We start from the raw sequence: 20,302 nt of genomic DNA on the forward strand, positions 1-20,302 counted from the left end.
ATACGTCAAAAGAAGAATCAATACTACATTACCTAAGAAAAATCGTACTCCATGGAAAAGGAAAAGTCACAATGAGGGGCTCAATTATTCTTCAATGAACAAGAAGGGAAAGAAGCTCACTCAAAAACGAAAACGTCAACTCTGAGGAACTGTATGTTATCGGTCAAATGATGTAATATATATGTTCCTATTTTGTATACACACTTAGCCGTTATGCATGGGTCCAACGATGTAATATATATGTTCCTATTTTGTATACATACTTAACCGTCAAATGATGCAATATATATCTCCTTCCCTTCGTTCACTGCTCTCGGAAAAAAAGAAAAGAAAAGTGAGAGAAAATAAAGGAAAAGAAAATAGAAGAAAACAAACAGGAAAACTGCTATAGGTACTGGTTATAGCAGTAGCGCTTTTGTGAAAAAGAGCTACAACTAGTCAAGGTAGCAGCAGCGGTTTCCTTATAAAACTGCTATAGCTACCTGTAATAGCAGTAGCGTTGTCTGCATAAAACCTCTATAACTAACTTAGCTATAGTGCATTTGGTTTAAACGCTCTACTGCTATGTCCACTTAACCCCAAAATCCTTCTCTCTCTCTGCTTCATCCCGCCTCTTTTCCCGCCAAATCCCCACTCTCTCTTCCCCATCGCGCCGCCGGAGCCCTGCCCTTGCCGCGCCCCTGCGCTCGCCCCCGGTCCCGACCCAGACCGCGGCGCTCGAACCTGACTCCGACCCCGGCCCCGACCCCTCCCAACCTCGGCCGTCGTCGGACCTGCACCCTCTGTAAGCCCCCACCGCTCCTCCTCTCTCTGCTAGCTAGGGTTCTTTCGTTAATTTACTTAGGTTTTAGTGAGGGCAGTAGGTTAATTAGGTTATCTATTTAGTTATGAATTTAGCTAGGTTTTTTAGTTTAAGTAATTGTTGTTATTTAAATTTTATAGTGCTAGTTAGTTAATTAGAATTAGTATTTAAAAAAATAGAATTAGTTTAAGCAATTGTTCAAATCAACATCCCTTGTTAAAGCAAATTTAGGTAGGCTGAATTTTACTTTCAAATATTGTTATGCCTTCTTGCATTTTTCTTCAAGTTCTATATTTTTCTTCCTTTTATATGCAAATTTGAAGTGGACATGTGATATGTGGACATGTGATGTTTTGGACATGTCATATTTGGAATTTAGACATGTCATTTGGACATGTCATATCTGGAAAATGATGATTATGTGTAGGGTAAATGATCCGAGTGGCCTATGTTACGCCGGAATGTTGATTCATTTCCGTTCTGGTAAATTTCAGGCACTCGATATGTCCATTTTTTTAGCAAAGATCATGCCGAATTTTTCTGTGAATATTGGCATGACTTGTGCTAGATAGCAGGCATATCGAGTGCCGGGAGTTGCCGGGAGACGACATTCCGGCAAACATAGATCTTTTTTATGTCATTTCTCATTTTTCATAGTTTTAGAATTAAACGAGGAGACTTAATCATAGGAAGCATGTCGAACAACGATGAAACCAGGCCTTCTGACCAAGATGCAGACGAGATATATTATGAGGGTGAACAAGAGTACCGTGAATTTTTGTCTGCTAAGCAACACCAGGGTTTGCAGGTCGGCCTCGAAGATGGTACTGACACCGACATCGACACCAATGGCGCCGGCACCGATGGCGGTGCCGAGACCGGCGGGGAAGGTACCGGCGGGGAAGATACCGGTGGGGAAGGTCCCGGCGCCGATGCTGCTACCGAAAAGAAGCAGAAGAAGCAGAGGATACGAAAACCTAACAAACTAGGCATTGGACGACTGGTGATCACAAAGATGGCACCTAGCAAGTTTGAGCCATTAGAGCCGGAAGAACCTTGCAAGTGCTATGGGAACCAAGTAGGATGCATCCTACGGGAATGCGCGAGCAAGGAGTAAAGAACATTTGAGGCAGTTGCTCCTGACAAAGTTGCACAAGAGATTCAAGTTCCCCGACCGGGATGATAACATAGAACAACCGTGGGATGATCCGAAGATGAAAAAGATTAAAAATCACGCCATGGGCATGTTCAACAATAATTCGGCCTCCTGGAAAGGGAGGGTGAAACGAGCTATTGAGGCTGAGGAAACCCTGTCCAAGATTCTGGAGGAAAATCTGACACTTACGGAAGAGGAGTTCGAAAAGTTCAAGGACACTTGCGCTACCGAGGCAGCCAAGGCTAAGGCTGTGAAATTCAAGAGCCTTCAGCAAAGGAACATGGGGAAGCATCGCCTCGGAAGCCGTGGCTACCTCGGTAAAAGGCCCACATGGGATAAGGAGGATGCGAAACGTGAAGCCGCAGGTCTCCCAGACCCCTTCGCGAAGTTCACCAACCCTTAGGAGCGTGACTTCATCAGGGCCCGCTACAAGTGGGACAAGGAAAAGAAGGTTTTTTTCATGGACCAGATCACGAGGAGATTGATTAGACTACTGGTAATTATTCTTTTACCACCTTACATTTAGCTCCAGATCTAGTCGACTACACATTCCTAAACAGTTCACGTTCCTTCTGTAGGAGAAGCAACACCACCTTGCAGCCGAAAGCCCAACTTCTCTGATGAGGCCCAAGTGGGACACCCCTCTCAACCGGGCCTTGAACCAACTTAAGGGAGTCCCTTTGGGCCAGCGGCCGCAATATGGTCGTGTCTCCGGTGCCACGTGGAAGGTGTTTTACAAAGAGGGCCCAGAGGCCAAGAAGCAGAAAAATAAGTTTAGTCAGGCGGACATCAATGAGAAGGTGAAGCTTGCGTTCGAGAAAAAAGCAGCTGAGGACGCGAAAAAAACAGCCGAGGAGAAAAATGAGTTGCTACCGCAGGCAGTCAATGCAGCTGTAACTGCGTGCAGAAATGATTTTGCTACTAACTTGGTCCCGGCTATCATCAACTGGACGAAGGAAAATCCAGACAAGACGGTACATGATTTCCCGTTGCCGAGTTTCATCGCGAGCAACTCCGTGAACAACAACACCACCGCACCATCACTTGCTCATGCAATCGGGCCTCCTCTCGCACTCGCACCCGCTCATAGCATCCCGTCCTCAGTCTCTAGCGCGCTAGGCGGGCCTTCGTCTTTGCCTAAGCTCGACGCCCTCACGGTAATTACATGTCGCACAAACATATATATCTAGAATATTCCATTTCCGTTGCCTTTCGGATGTTTTACGCCGTAGACATGTGTTTGCAGGCCGACGAAACCCCATGCACCGTACTCTACTTGATCAAAGGCCAGAAGGTGGACGTGGGAAAGGGGGTGATAACGAAGCCTTTGGATCTCACGTTCCACAACCAGCCGATGCCCGCTGGGCACTTCAGGGTTACCTTGTCGAGTGTGACATCGGGGCACGAGGATTTGCCTCCTCCATTATGCCTAGGGGGAGAGGAGGACGAGACCCCGCCGCGGATTGGAAGCTGCAAGGGTTGGGTGCTGCTATGGTCGAAGAATCTTCTTCGTCTGGAGCCGGCCGAGAGCACACCAATAACCACACATCAACAAGCATGTTTGGAGACCACCACCCTGCCTATGCAATTACCAGCTCCTGTAGTGTCGGGTGAGAGCAGCGGACGACGTGATGAAGGGGGTGCAATAGTACTAGCTGATGTAATCAGTCCCGTAGAACAGAGAATGGATGATGAGACGGAGGAGATGGAGGACCCAATGGGTTTCCTCAATACAAACGCGTATGAGGGTGACTTAGATATGATGAGTCAACCATATGACGAATCGGGCTATCAGCATGCTAATGAGGATATGGATGATCTGACCGGGCAGGAACGTCGTAGCCGGGATTGCAAGAAGTCTCTCTTCATGAAATCCTCACAGCACACGCTTGAAGATGCCGCCTCAACACTGGCTCAACTAGCCGGGGATCATACAGTGCTTAGCCCGGCAACATTGGGGCAGGGGTTAAGGAAGGGTCTGGAAGGTGTGCCCAAGAAAAAGGAGAGCAAGAGACCGGGAAAGATAGCTGCCTCCAAACAAGCCAGAGCACATAGCAGCCAGAAGGTGGATTCTGAAGAGCGTGTACCCGTGAAAGGTGCGTCCATGTTGCATCTCACGGGCGAGCCGATGCTACCGCCAAAACCGCTGGAGGCACTATCAGGGGATCTCAGGAGACTGCACGACCATGTGTTGTCGACTGAGAAAAGCCTACTAGCCTCGAAGGATCCAGGAAATCCGACATATGCGACTCGTGTGCCTGAGGGGAAGTTCTACGTCGACACATGACCCATGGAGGTGTTCTTCCTGCGGTTTGACCATATCTTTGAGATGTTTCTGACAAGGCGGCTCGATTTTACAATCGTACGCCTTTTGCGCTACATATGAGCTCCGTCATGAAGAGAGAAGAAGTCTCGCAAATCTGTGTGTTGGATCCATACTACATGCACGCGTGTTTCTTGAGTCTCGGCGACTTTGAGCGTGAAACTGCTAGGGAGTACCTCCAAAACTTCATGGTACGGAATAAGGACCAAGAAATTGTCCTCGTGCCTTATCATCCAAAGTAAGTCAGTTCCGGACAACCCTCTCGTACACTTCAATCATTCCTTCTCGCTCATATGGAGAATAATTGGGGTGTCTTTTCCCTGCAGCAACGGGTGCGCCGTCCTTATCGTTCTTTACCCGCGAGTCTCCCACGCCGTGTATTTCGAACCTACCAGAGAGTACGAGAAGAAGGACTACACCCACATAATGAATATTCTAGATGATGCTCTCCAAGGCTTCAGCATTAGGGGTGGCCACTTGCAGATTAGGAAACAAAGGAACAAGAAGTTGGGTTTCTCGCACAAAACTAACTTCTGCTGCATCCATGTCCCAAAACGAAGCAAGAAAGATGGATTCTACCTCCTCCATCTCATGATTGAGTTCAACACGGATCACCAAAAGCTTCGTATGACAACCAGAAACGATGATCATATCCGCAAGTGGGTAGAATCTCATGGAGAAGCGGATTATAAACTTAGAGATGACTTCTTTCGCATCCAAAGAGACATTGCGACAATCATCATGAAAGAAGTCGTCGATGAGAAGGGGATGTTCCACCACGGCCCTATATCGCGAGCTGACGTCCGAACTCGCATAGGCATGCAACGCCATGACCTCACGCCGTTCAAGAAGCTAGGGTCCATCCTTGATGATATGGAAGGATGGAACATCTAGTGATTTACGATGCCGATGATGATGATATGTGTCGGTTGAACTTGTATACTTTCTATAGCGATTAAACTTTGTGATGTCCACAGTCCTTGTCGAACTTGCGTAATGCTACTTTGTTAGTTTGGGTACGATGACATGCGTACCTCAAGTTAATTATTTTGCATACTATATGTTGCATCTAGTTGCTAACCCTTTCTTTTCATTGTTGCTCTAGTATATTTTGTTGCATATGATCGTACATTCTCTTGATGAAGATGCATCTCTAACAGGTACCTAGATTCTTGATGGCGAAGGAGTGCTATGTCGTGTACGAAGGGAAGGTTCCGGGAGTGTACGATGAGTGGTATGAGTGTCAGGCGCAAGTGGAGGGGGTCTCGGGCGCCAGCCATAAATGCTTCAAAAGCAGACAAGAAGCACAAGCTAGTTACTTGAGGTTCACGCTAGCGCGAGAGAGGCCTCATAACCGCCGCCTCATGTAATGCATAGTTCCGCTATCACTCATAGTGATAGCACTTCTCGCGTATATCATTGTTTAGATGGATGACGTTGTAGTTGCAAGTTTTCGATACTTGCATGTATAATTATTTTCGAGATGATGACGAGAGACCACTTTGTGTTGGATGATGATTATGATGAGACTATTTGTATGTATATGCTATGATTACATTTGTGGTCTCGCAGCCGTTTGTATGTGTATCATGATGACATTTGTATGTGCTAAAGATTCTTGTATAAAGCCTGTTCAAATACAAAACAAGTATGTAGACAAAAAACAAAAACTAATAAAATTAGTATAGGATCGAAAGTATGTCTAGAGGGGGGTGATTAGACTACTTGACCAATAAAAATCTAGCCTTTTCCCAATTTTAGTTCTTGGCAGATTTTAGCAACTTAGCACAAGTCAAGCAATCAACCTATACATGCAATTCTAAGAGTATAGCAGCGGAATGTAAAACAATTGCACATGAAGGTAAAGGGATGAGATTGAGGGAGCAAACGCAATGTTGACACGGAGATTTTTCATCCGTGGTTCTGATAGGTGGTGCTATCGTACATCCATGTTGATGGAGACTTCAACCCACGAAGGGTAACGGCTGCGCGAGTCCACGGAGGGCTCCACCCACGAAGGGTCCACGAAGAAGCAACCTTGTCTATCCCACCATGGTCGTCGCCCACGAAGGACTTGCCTCACTAGGGTAGATCTTCACGAAGTAGGCGATCTCCTTGCCCTTACAAACTCATTGGTTCAACTCCACAATCTTGTCGGAGGCTCCCAAGTGACACCTAGCCAATCTAGGAGACACCACTCTCCAAGAAGTAACAAATGGTGTGTTGATGATGAACTCCTTGCTCTTGTGCTTCAAATGATAGTCTCCCCAACACTCAACTCTCTCTCGCAGGATTGGATTTGGTAGAAGGAAGATTTGAGTGGAAAGCAACTTGGGGAAGGCTAGAGATCAAGATTTATGTGGTTGGAATGGAATATCTTGACCTCAACACAAGTGTAGGTGGTTCTCTCTCAGAAAATATGTATTGGAAGTGTAGGCATGTTCTGATGGCTCTCTCCACGAATGAAGAGTGGGTGGAGGGGTATATATAGCCTCCACACAAAATCTAACTGTTACACACAAATCACTAAACTCTGTGGGACCGATTCAGAGAACTCGGTCGGACCGATTTAGTTCAAAATGTGAACGTTAGGATTCTCGGTGGGACCGACATGTCAACTCGGTGGGACCGATGTCATTAGGGTTAGGGCATAACGTAATCTCGGTGAGACCGATTACACAAACTCGGTGAGACCGATTTTGGCAATAGCCAAACAGAGAGTTGGTCAGGCAAACTCGGTGGGACCGATTCGCTCATCTCGGTTGGACCGAAACGTTACAAAAAGGAAACAGAGAGTTTGCATTGCAATCTCGGTGGGACCGATCGCTCATCTCGGTTTGACCGAAATGTTACGAAGGGAAACAGAGAGTTTGCAATCCCATCTCGGTGAGACCGAGATCCCTATCGGTGAGACCGAATTGATTAGGGTTTCTGGCAGTGGCTATGTCAACAGAACTTGGTGGCTGCCGATGGAAAGATTCGGTGGGGTCGAGTTGGACTTTTTGGTTTAGGACATATGTGGATATGAGAAAGTAGTGGAGGGTTTTGGAGCATATCACTAAGCATTTTGAGCAAGATCCTCATTAAGCAACACCTCATCCCTTCTTAATAGTATTGGCTTTTCCTATAGACTCAATGTGATCTTGGATCACTAAAATAGAAAATGTAGAGTCTTGTGCTTTGAGCTTGAGCCAATCCTTTGTCATTAGCATTTTGAAGGGTCCACTTTCTAATCCATGCCATGCCAAACATTGAGCTTTCCTGAAATAATTATCTTGGAATAGCATTAGCTCAATGAGCTATATGTTGTTAGGAATTACCAAAACCACCACCCAGGGATAGTTGCACTTTCAATCTCCCCTTTTTGGTAATTGATGACAACATATAGATCAAAGCTTCGACAAATGATAAATAAGATTGAAAAACATCGTCGCTTTGAGAAGTATGTGATAAGCAAGAGCTCCCCCTAAATTTGTGCATTATTTAAGATTTGCTTTTGAATGCAAATGCACAATCGATTAGGATCATGGGTTACTCTTCCATGTCACATATCATTTTGGTGGAGCACTCAAAATGATAGAGATTAAAAGCATGCAGTCATCACCAAGCAAAATGAATGATCATAATATGATATGAAAGATACCATTATCCAACAAGCATTAAGGGTAGCATATGATCAAACACTTGACCAAATAAGTATCTCACAAGGACATAAAGTAGTATCACACAAGCACGCAATAAAGTTTCAAACCAACCAAAAAGAGTGCAAACAGAGATAAAAACCAACACACTCTCTCTCGAAGCCTATGATCTATACATTTTTCTCCCCCTTTGGCAACAAGTTACCAAAAAGTTTGAAAATGCATAGTGCTAAACGACTCTCAGGCTTGATCTTCAGGAGGTGGTGTTGAGAGAACGCCAAGGAAGAAAGCTTCTGATGAAGTGGCTGGAGCTGGTGGAGTAGCTGCTGGAGTTGGAACTGGAGCTGTAGCTGCTGGTGCTGATGCTGTAGCTCTAGTGTCTGTCACTAGCACTGCAGCAGATCTCTGTCCTCTGGGCACTCTAGCAAATGCATCTGTGGTAGACTTGCCCTTCTTCTCCTCTGCTTCCTCCTGAAGTTGCTCAACTGCAGTTTGGATCTCTGTGATCTTGACATCAAGGTCATAGAATTTTGTCTCAACAATCCTTTCCAAGCTCTCCTGGTTCTTGGTCAGGGAGGCCAGGCCCTGTTCAATCCTCAGAGTGGATTGGATCAGATATCCAAGATGGTCTTGCTTGCTCTTCAACAAGACCTGAGATGCCTCTTCCACAGTTGGCATCTTTGCAGCCTTCTCAGCTTTAGCTTTGGCTTTCTTCTCTTGTGCTTGCACAGATGATGGTTCATTCTCAGTCATGACAACTGTGTTGTCCTCAAATTCAGGATAGATGGGAAGATGCTTTTTGTCCAAGATGTACTTGCCCTTGCCCATCTTTGAGTTGATGAGCTCCCAGTGTGGGGCATATCCACAACTTCTCATCTGATCAGCTGCAGTCCTCTTGATTGTTTCCACAATCATGCTCATAACCTTGAACTTCTATGGGACATCAAATATGTGCAGCAAGTTGATAGCATGTCCTCTGATCATCTTGTGATCACCTGACTTGGGTAGAAGTGTGTGCCTCATAATCCAATTGATTGTTGGCAGTCCAGACAACAAATAGTGTACAGATCCAAACTTATGTGTGTCCAAAGCATCATCAGGGATCTCTTTGTACATATTGGCCATAGAGTTGTGGTCTTTCTTCTTCTTGGCATAGACATCCAAGTCACCCTCATGTTCCTCAGGAGCATTTATGAGTTTTTCCCATTCTTCAACTGTGGACTGGTACCTAGTACCCTCAGACATCCACACAATCCTTCCATCTGGATAGAAGTGTGCAGTGGAGTAAAATTGCATAATGAGCTCATCATTCCACTTGGTGAACTTCTGAGCCACAAACTCATCAACTCCACATGCCTTGAAGCTGTCATATACACCAGGGAAGTGATCCTCATCCTCCTTGATGAATTTCCAATCAACCCATCTCATGTCACACACTATGGGCATCTTGTCAAGTAAAACAGTCTCATAGAAGTCCTGCTGTTCTTTAGTGTGGAATCTGTAGTCCACAGCAGTCCTTCTCCTGGTGGCATATGGATCAGACTCTCTCCATAGCCTCAATCCTGAATCCTTCCTGATTTTCATGTTCTCTGCAACTGGGTGTGCATCATTGTGATCAGGGATCTTGGGCTTCAGCTTCCTCAAAATAACAGAATCATCTTCCTCTTCTTCTTCAGCAGCCTGAGGCACTGGGGCCTTGTTCTTCTCTTCAGCAGGGATGTTCCTGGTGCTCCTCTTGGGTTTTGGCTTTGGAGCTGGAGCAGCAGTCTTAGGAGTAGTTTTGGGCTTAGATGGAGCAGCCCCTGATCTGATTGCATCTCCCATGAGCTTTTGAGCTTTGGGTGCTAGTGCTGCATCCTCTTCCTCTTCCTCTTCTTTAGAATCTTTCCTCATTGAGGGCTTGCCAAGAACTCTGGCAGTAGTGGTTGTGGCCCTCTTCTTCTTCTTATCTTCTCCAGCTGCCTCTTCTTCAGACTCAATAGTGAACTTCATAGTTTCACCTGTGGCAACTTTTCTTGGCTTAGACATGGGCTGTCTTCTTGCTGGCATCTTAGTTTTCAGACCAGGCTTTGTTGCAGCAGCTGTGCCACATTCTTTCTTCAGCACTTTCTTCTTAGAAGTGGCTTCATCTTCAACAGCCACATAGTCTTCATCCTCTGAATCAGAAGTTCTCTTCTTCCTTGTTCTGGTAGCAGCCTTTGGCAAGTTGCTTGGTGTGCTCCTGCTGCCATCATCATAGCTGCTAGAGGGACTAGTTGTAGCGACCAGACCTCAAATGGCCTGTGCTGCTGTGCACCAGTGTCATCCCTGGATCAGTAATGCTGACACGCACAGTACAAATGGAGGATTTATAACAGAGTAGCAATCACACACTTATTACATCGAATATCTCCGAAGAGATTAAGTATGATAAACATGGCTTAAGGCCATCTAATAACGATAACAGCGGAAGACTTGGAAGAATAGTGAGTCCATCAACTCTAGTGGCATCACTGAGTATAAGACCACGACCTAAGGCACCTTACTCGTCGTCTGAAAAGTCTGCAACATGAAACGTTGCAGCCCGAAAATGGGTCAGCACATAGAATATGCTGGCAAAGTAACACATAGAGAACAATGAACAATGATAAGGCTATACTATATGCATATATGGCTGGTGGAAAGGCTCTATGGTTACAGTTTTTGCGAAAAGCCAATTTTATCCTACTCCAAAGGAATAAATTTTATTTAACTATCATGGTGGTTGAAACATTGAGAAGGTACCTCCAACTCAATCCCAATTAAGTAACATCATTAACCCAACAAAATTAATTATAAGTATCACGATGATGAGATTCAAATGATAATCCAGGTACTAGATACTCAAGTTGTCCATAACCGGGGACACGGCTAATCATGATCAGTTTGTACACTCTGCAGAGGTTTGTGCACTTTTCCCCACAAGACTCGATCGCCTCCGCTTGATTCTCGCACTGCCTGATGTTTGAGAAACGGATGACCGAGACACAGTCTTTCAGAAACAGTCACTCTCTACTCTGGATGGACCGGTACACCTACTTTCCCCTACATCTGCTAGTCCACCTCTTCAAGAGATCCTGTAACCTACTCAGCTATGCTAGAGCCCATAATAGCTTGCGGCTGCACACGGAAGTTTCTAGCATGAATAATCTTATGATCCCTTTGAGCCTGGGTGGCGGACCTTATACATACAAACAACACTGGGTTCTCCAGGTGCCTCAATCCACCCAGATGTGAGTTTTAGTTGCCACCTTAAGTTGAACCATTATTAAACAATCTCACATCTGTCATGGATATCTCTCAAACCCAATCCACGTCTACGAGCATAGCATGGCATTGATAAAAGCAACGTAGAAGTAACTCCCAAGGGTTTGATAAAGAACAGGTAATAGGTACTACCTCAACTACTTCCCAATACCCACAGTTTAATTAGATCCTAATCATGCAATGTTTGAGGAAAACAGATCTAATGCAATAAAACTGGGTATGAAGTGGGTATGATCAAAGTGTTACTTGCCTTGCTGATGATCCGCAAAACCTAGCGAGTCGAAGTAACAAGCGGCACACTCCGGGTACTCTATCACAAACAAACAAGCATACAATCAGTACTCATCTAATGCACAGGTAAAAACTCGAAAGAAAGATCCAACCAGAAAGTTCAACTTAAGAACTCCGGTTTGCAAAAAGAATCAACTCGAAAGAAGCAACGAAAGTCAAACGGCGAAAGAAAGAAACTTTGTTTGCTAATCTGGATCTAGGTCAAATTTTACTGTAGCAAAAACTTGTTTGAGTAGGTTAAACGGAAAGAGAATTTCGAGACGAAACTCTAGGCGCTTGAATCACCTGATTCCGATAAACGAGCGAAAAGTTAAACAGATTCAAAAATTCGATCAGAAATCGAATCTGAGAAAATAACGAGAAAAATCCGACGAAAAAGAAAACGGATGAACGGTTAAATAACGGACGTTCGTTACCAGAGAAAAACTGATGAACGCGTTCGTTAAAACGAACAGTTCGGTGAACGCTCGTGAAATAAGAAAACCGAAAAAAACCGATCTAGAGTTTTTTTTTAAACAAAAGATTTTTTTTTCAGAAAACCGGTCAACGTTGAAGACGGCCGGCGGCAGTACCTCGTGGCGGGGCTCGCTCCGGCGAGGGGTTCCGGTGGCGGGGCTCGGGGCGGGGGTGCGGGGCTCGGGGGCGGCGGCTCCGGCGGCGAGGGGGCGGGGCTCCGGCGACGGGCGGCGAGGCAACGGCGGGCGGCGGCGGCTAGAGGTGGCGGCGGCGGCGGCGTGCTCCTCCGGCGGCGGTGGTGGCGAAAACGGAGGGGGGGGGGTATATATGGAGGGGGGGGGCTAGGGAAGCTCGGGGAAGGGGGCACCGAGGCGGCGGCGGCTCCTGTGGCGAGCTCGGACTCCAGCGGCGGCGTGCTCCCGTGCGGGGAGAGGAGAGCATGGGTGGGCCGTCGGCTGGGCTCGGCCCAGTCGGCGCGGGCGGTTTTATTTTTTATTTTATTTTTTTAAATAAGTTCCGCGGAAAATATTACGTAGAAAAATAAATACAAATCAGAAAAATATGAAATAAATTTTCCCCGTCTAGTTAGAAAATCTAGAATAGGGTGAACATTTTTAAAATCAAAAATAAATAATTTGAAAACATGCATATTTTTAAATGCAATAAAAATTGCAAATAAATTCCGATAAATTCCAAATAATGATTTTTAACATTTTTCCTCCAGTATTTCAATATTTTAGAGAAGTCATATTTTCTCCTCTCGTTTATTTAAAATGAAATATTTTTCCGGAGAGAAAAATAACTAAAAATCCCAATCCTCGTTTGAAAAATCAAATAAGAACATTCAAGAAACTCCCCAACTCTCTCCGAGGGTCCTTGAGTTGCTTAGGATTTATCGAGGATTTGTCAAAATGCAACAAAACATGATATGCAAATGATGATCTATGTATAACATTCCAAATTGAAAATTTGGGATGTTACACTAGTGCCCTCACTTAATTGAACATGTTCCTCTGACTTGTTCTAGCTGTCACTTTGGTCAGACATCTTGCAAGCAAACTGTCAGCAGACCCTGTGAATAGGTCATAGATGAGGTAGAGTAGATGAGCATCACAAAGTACATGAGTTTTTGCAAAACAGATGACTTAAAAACTTAGTTTTAGTTCTTCACAGAAAGCATTTCGGATCTACCGATTTGTAAACTCGGTGATACCGAAGCAGCTTTTGGAACCTGAACTAGTGAACTTCGTCACACCGAGTCACAGTTCGGTGGTACCGAGACTGCTAGGGTTTCACAGAGAATCGAACTCGGTCACTCCGATTTGCAATTTTCGGTCAGACTGAAAATGTGTGTGCTCTGGCCTAAGCCAAAATCGGTGAGACCGATTTCTACAACTCGGTCGGTCCGAGATGAATTCGGCAGAGACCTAACCCTAAAATTTCAAATCAAAACTAATCTACGGGACTTTTTCGCTGGACAGGATGATTTCAATTATGGCAAGAAACATGGCAGAGCAATGTGCTAGGAATCGGAGTTAAGATTAGCACAATGATCAAGTCCGTACCCTAGTGCAGCGACGAACTTGCTACGGCGGCAACGGTGGAGAAGATTTCCGTTGTCAGCGGCGGAGACAAGCGGCGGGAGGTCGCTGGCGACAAGAGGACAATCCAGAGAACAGAGGAGGCAGAGTAGGTTACGCGCGGGTGAAGGGGTTCGGAGAAATTTCCAAATTTTGACCCAGCGGTATATATAAGTGTGACCGAGTGGAATGACTCGGTGGCACCGAGATGCAAAACTGCAAGCAGTTACTGCAACTCGGTGTGACCGAAAAGTTCTAATCGGTTGCACCGAGATTGAAAACCCTAGATCAACTTGGTGACTCGGTAGAACTGAAGAGGATGAATCGGTCAGACCGAGATGCACAAAGAGGTTTTGGAGGTTTAAGTCTATGACGAATCGGGATCTCCGAGTGCTCCTCACACAGAGTGGTTTGAATCTGACTTGATCAAACTTTGTGATGTAGCATGAATAGAGTTTGAGACGAGACAAGTATAGATAGCTAGAGGGTGTTCTTAGGCATTCTTGTCCATCCATTTGGCAAAAGAGAAAGAGCCAAACAATCATAGCAACAAATGGATGTCCTCGAATGAGTAAAATATGCATCCAACATGCTCACACAATAAAATAGCAAATGAAATATGTGTCAAAGCATGCACAAACATTCTAGCATCTATCAAGCAATTGGCGATGACTAGGTCATCTATATATGAGTACATTGACTTAGGAGTCAAATGAGAACATTTGATCATAGGTCATACTCATCGTTTAAGCACAAGTGGGGTTACCACTTTTACATAAAGCATTGTTGTGTTCGCACCATTAGAGTTGCTTGAGCTCATTGATTTGAGTAAAGCTCCCCCTAGATGTGATATTCCCCCTAAAGGGAATGAACTAACCTTGGGTTTTGTCGATGATGACTTCATGTAGGTGTTGAAGATGTAGATGCTCAATGTTGATGTAGATCATTTGGAGCAATCCTTTGGCGTGAGTTGCACTTTCAATACCTACACGGGTTAGTCCCACAAGGAACAAACAAGGATATCCATAGACATAGAGTGATGCATACACAAAATGATGTCTATGAAGTCATTAGGTTACCTTGTCCCTTGTCTTACCAACAAGAGGGTTTGTGACTCCTTGAACTAGTGCAAGATATGGAAGTTGTTTGCACTTGTCCTTGGCAAAATGAAAGGAGTGAAGTATGTTGGCAGAGTCACCCTCAAGAACTCTCTAGTTCTTCTTCTTCTGGACCCACACCATCTTGATGGGAATCCTTGGAGTCGTAGTTGTACTTGATGAAGTGGAACTTGATGTAGTCTTGGGAACCCACTTGACCAAGGCCTTAGGTGCTTCTTCAAATGCATCAATTTCCTTACGAAGCTTATCCTTGCCTTTTTGCTTGTGGTCTTGTGGTGGAAGATCATCTTGAGCTTGTGTTCCTTTGAAGGAAGTAGGATCATACTTCTCTTGTTGAGGAACAAACTTTGTCTTGGGGTATTGATCTTCTTCCCACTCAACTCCATTGGCATTGCACTTTCGTTCAAAACCAACACCTTGATTCTTCCGGTGTCTTCCTTGCTTGCGCACAATTTCCTCAAATTGCTTACTTCCGGCAAGACTCTTGTAAACACCTTTCTCTATGATTCCCTTCAATAAGCTATTTTATTGCTCAAGTGTAACTTGGCTAAGAGAATCATTAGTGGAATCAAGAGAACTACTAGAAGCATCAACATTGGATTTAGCATGATTGTTGTTACTACTAGATGAAGAATCTTCTTGTTGCTAGATTTAACTTGCGGCATGTAAGTAGACAAGAGTAAATGCTTGGCAATGTAAGAAGAACTTTTCTTGCGAAGATCATCATTGATTGCCTTTAAAAACTCATGCTCTTGCTCAAGGTTGAGCTTTTCAAAGCGTAGCTTATCATGAGTCTTTAAAAGTTCTCGATGATTTTCCAAGGTAGTTTCATGAGCTAACTTAAGAGTGTTTAGTTCTTTGGTTAGACGCTCAATCTCCTTCTTATCATCATCATTCGTTTTATCTTGATTAGCATGATTAATTGACGTTTCATCATAGTTTTCATCACTAGAGTTGTCAACGAGTAAATCATCATCACCTAGCAAATCATCTTCATCACTATTGAAATCAACATGCTCGGGATGTGTTACCTTTGGACCTTTGGTCATGAAGCATCTTCCAATTCCTTCATTTGGTGAGTCAAATATGTCATAGGAGTTGGTTGACACAAGTGCTAGACCAGCAACACCTTCATCTTGAGTATATTCGGAGTCGGAGTGATAACTTCTTTCGGAGTGATTGTCGGAGTCGGAGCCGGATACCCACTCACCAACATGAGCTTGATGTCTTCTTTTTGTGTAGATCCTTGATGACTTTTCCTTTCTTTCCGAATCCTTGCTTCTCCGAGAGGGTCTTCATTCATAACGATCATCTCTACTCCTCCTTTCTCTTGGTGGTGATTCTTCTCTTCTACTTCTTCTTTTGGGAGAATCTTCTCGTCTTTTGTAGGGGGCCGTACACTCATTGGAGTAGTGCCCGGGTCTTCCACAATTGTAGCAATTATGCTCACGACTTGAAGATCTTTTGTCATTGTAGGACCTTGACTTGGAACTTCTTTCTTTGCTTCTACTCTTGTAGAACTTGTTGAAGTTCTTTACCATTAGGCTCAATTCTTCATTGAAGTTTTGTTTCTCACTTGAAGATGTGGGAGTATCACATGAGGCTTTGTAAGCACCACTTGACTTGTTGTGAAGCTCTTCCTTATCCTTGAGTGACATCTCATGAGCAACAATTCTTCCAATGACTTCCGTTGGCTTGAGATCTTTGTAATTGGGCATCATTTGGAACAATGTGCACACGGTATCATATTTTCCATCCAAGGCTCTTAGGATCTTCTTGATGATGAATTTGTCAGTCATCTCTTCACTTCCTAAGCCGGCAATCTCATTTCTGATGAGAGCAAGCCTAGAGTACATTTCAGCGACACCTTCACCATTCTTCGTTTTGAACTTGTCAAGTTGACTTTGAAGCACATCCAATTTGGATTCCTTGACGGAGTCGGTACCTTCGTGCATATCAATCAAAGTATCCCAAATTTCCTTTGCATTCTCAAGACGGCTGATTTTTTTAATTGTTCGGGGCACAATCCATTGAAGAGAATATCACAAGCTTGAGCATTGTATTGTAGCATCTTCAACTCTTCCGCGGTAGCATCACGGTTCGGTTCTCTCCCATCAAAGAATTTACCTTGCAAGCCAATACACACAATAGCCCAAACGGCGGGCTTATGTCCAAGAATATGCATTTTCATCTTATGCTTCCAACTAGCAAAATTAGTGCCATCAAAGTAAGGACCTCTACGGTGGTAATTTCCCTCGCTAGACGCCATACTCTCCTAGGTTGTGAAACCAAGGCTATGACCACCAAAAGCTATGGAAATCAAAGCAAATGGAGACCAAAACTCTGATACCACTTGTAGGATCGAAAGTATGTCTAGAGGGGGGTGATTAGACTACTTGACCAAATAAAAATCTAGCCTTTTCCCAATTTTAGTTCTTGGCAGATTTTAGCAACTTAGCACAAGTCAAGCAATCAACCTATACATGCAATTCTAAGAGTATAGCAGCGGAATGTAAAACAATTGCACATGAAGGTAAAGGGATGAGATTGAGGGAGCAAACGCAATGTTGACACAGAGATTTTTTATCCGTCGTTCCGATAGGTGGTGCTATCGTACATCCACGTTGATGGAGACTTCAACCCACGAAGGGCAACGGTTGCGCGAGTCCACGGAGGGCTCCACCCACGAAGGGTCCACGAAGAAGCAACCTTGTCTATCCCACCGTGGTCGTTGCCCACGAAGGACTTGCCTCACTAGGGTAGATCTTCACGAAGTAGGCGATCTCCTTGCCCTTACAAACTCATTGGTTCAACTCCACAATCTTGTCGGAGGCTCCCAAGTGACACCTAGCCAATCTAGGAGACACCACTCTCCAAGAAGTAACAAATGGTATGTTGATGATGAACTCCTTGCTCTTGTGCTTCAAATGATAGTCTCCCCAACACTCAACTCTCTCTCATAGGATTGGATTTGGTAGAAGGAAGATTTGAGTGGAAAGCAACTTGGGGAAGGCTAGAGATCAATATTTATGTGGTTGGAATGGAATATCTTGACCTCAACACAAGTGTAGGTGGTTCTCTCTCAGAAAATATGTATTGGAAGTGTAGGCATGTTCTGATGGCTCTCTCCACAAATGAAGAGTGGGTGGAGGGGTATATATAGCCTCCACACAAAATCTAACCGTTACACACAAATCACTAAACTCGGTGGACCGATTCAGAGAACTCGGTCAGACCGATTTAGTTCAAAATGTGAACGTTAGGATTCTCGGTGGGACCGACATGTCAACTCGGTGGGACCGATGTCATTAGGGTTAGGGCATAACGTAATCTCGGTGAGACCGATTACACAAACTCGGTGAGACCGATTTTGGTAATAGCCAAATAGAGAGTTGGTCAGACAAACTCGGTGTGACCGATTCGCTCATCTCGGTTGGACCGAAACATTACAAAAAGGAAACAGAGAGTTTGCATTGCAATCTCGGTGGGACCGATCGCTCATCTCGGTTTGACTGAGACATTACGAAGGGAAACAGAGAGTTTGCAATCCCATCTCGGTGAGGCCGAGATCTCTATCGGTGAGACCGAATTGATTAGGGTTTCTGGCAGTGGCTATGTCAACTGAACTCGGTGGCTCCGGATGGAAAGATTCGGTGCGGCCGAGTTGGACTTTTTGGTTTAGGACATATGTGGATATGAGAAAGTAGTGGAGGGTTTTGGAGCATATCACTAAGCATTTTGAGCAAGATCCTCATTAAGCAACACCTCATCCCTTCTTAATAGTATTGGCTTTTCCTATAGACTCAATGTGATCTTGGATTACTAAAATAGAAAATGTAGAGTCTTGTGCTTTGAGCTTGAGCCAATCCTTTGTCATTAGCATTTTGAAGGGTCCACTTTCTAATCCATGCCATGCCAAACATTGAGCTTTCCTGAAATATTTATCTTGGAATAGCATTAGCTGAATGAGCTATATGTTGTTAGGAATTACCAAAACCACCCAGGGATAGTTGCACTTTCAATTAGCAGTAGCGAGTAGAGAAAAGTTAGCAGCAGCCTGCCATTAGCAGTAGCGCGGCCCAATAAAGTGGGCTAGAGCTATGAGCAGTAGTGCGCTTTCATACTGCTCGCTGCTGCTACGCTTGTATAGCAGTAGCGCAGGCAGACACGCGTTGCTGCTACTGGTTAGCTGTAGCGCCGTATCAGTAGCGCGGGACCCCGCGCTACTGCTATAACTAAAACCCGCGCTGCTGCTAGGCTTTTCCCTGGTAGTGCCCCGAGGCCGGAGGGCGGCACTCTGGAGACTCCGGGGCATGTACAGCCCCACTCATTATTACGTGAGAGTGTCACGAGTGGAGACCTTCACAGGCACTGGGCCTTGCTTCATGGGTAGAACTTCCGGAGGTGCTGGATGTTCCAGGCGTTTTTGATGGGGACCCCGTCCTGCGTCCCCAGGCGCGCGGCGCCAAGCCTGGAGACGCGGGCGGCCCTAAATGGGCCCTCCCACATGGGTGAAAGCTTATGCAGCCCTTCCTCGGAGAGCACCCACCGTAGGACAAGATCACCCACCTCAAGCGTCCTGGAGCGTACGCTGCGGTAGTGATACCGCCGCAGTACCTGCTGGTACCTTGCAGCTCAGAGCGAGGATTGACGGTGGCGTTCCTCTCCCAGCACGAGATCCATCCCCCGCGTGGCATCCTGGCGTGCCTCGTCAAACGCCAAGACCCGCGCGGAGCGATGCCTGACCTCATGTGGGAGAACCGCTTCAGCTCCGTAAAAGAGGAAGAATGGAGTTTTGCCGGTCGGCTTGGTCGCGGTGGTGCGGATGGACCACAGCACAGACTAGAGCTCGTCCAGCCAGCCCCTGCCGCAGGCTTCGAGCTTCTTCTTGAAAGTCCTTGCTTTGAGGCCCCTCAGAACCTCTGCGTTTGCGTGCTCGGCTTGTCCATTGCTCCTGGGGTGTGCCACTGAGGCGTAGCATATCTGTGTTCCAAGATTAGCACAATATGTTTTGAAAAGGTTGCTGGTGAACTGTGAGCCGTTGTCGGTGATGATGCGATTAGGGACTCCAAACCGGCTCACGAGGCCCTTGATGAGCTTGACCGCCGAGCCAGCCGGGATGGTAAGGACTGGCTCCACCTCCGCCCACTTGGTGAATTTGTCGATGGCGACATAGAGGTAGCGGTAGCCCCTGGGTGCTCGAGGGGACAGTCCCAAGATGTCCAACCCCTAGACTGCAAACGTCCACGAGAGTGGGATAGTCTGGAGGCCCTGAGTAGGCTGGTGGATTTTCTTGGCATGGAACTAGCAGGCTTCACAAGATCTCACCAGCTCGGTTGCGTTGTTGAGTGTCGTGGGCCAGTAGAATCCGCTGCGGAATGCCTTGCCCACCAAGGTGCGCGATGACGAGTGATGTCCGCAGTCCCCACCCTGTATGTCGGTTAACAGCTCGCACCCCTGCTCCCTGGAGATGCATCGCAAGGAAACATCGTTTGGTCGTTTTCGGTATAGCTCATCATCCTGCATGCAGTAGGTTGTGGCCTGCCGAGTCCCGCGCTCCGCGTCTTCCTCCTTCTCCGGCAGGGTTCCTTGTAGCAGGTACACCTTGAATTCTTCGGTCCAGCACCCTTCCTGAGGCTCGAGCACGAGG

The sequence above is a fragment of the Triticum aestivum genome, chromosome 1D, assembly GCF_018294505.1.
Source record: "Triticum aestivum cultivar Chinese Spring chromosome 1D, IWGSC CS RefSeq v2.1, whole genome shotgun sequence".
Taxonomy (NCBI): domain Eukaryota; kingdom Viridiplantae; phylum Streptophyta; class Magnoliopsida; order Poales; family Poaceae; genus Triticum; species Triticum aestivum.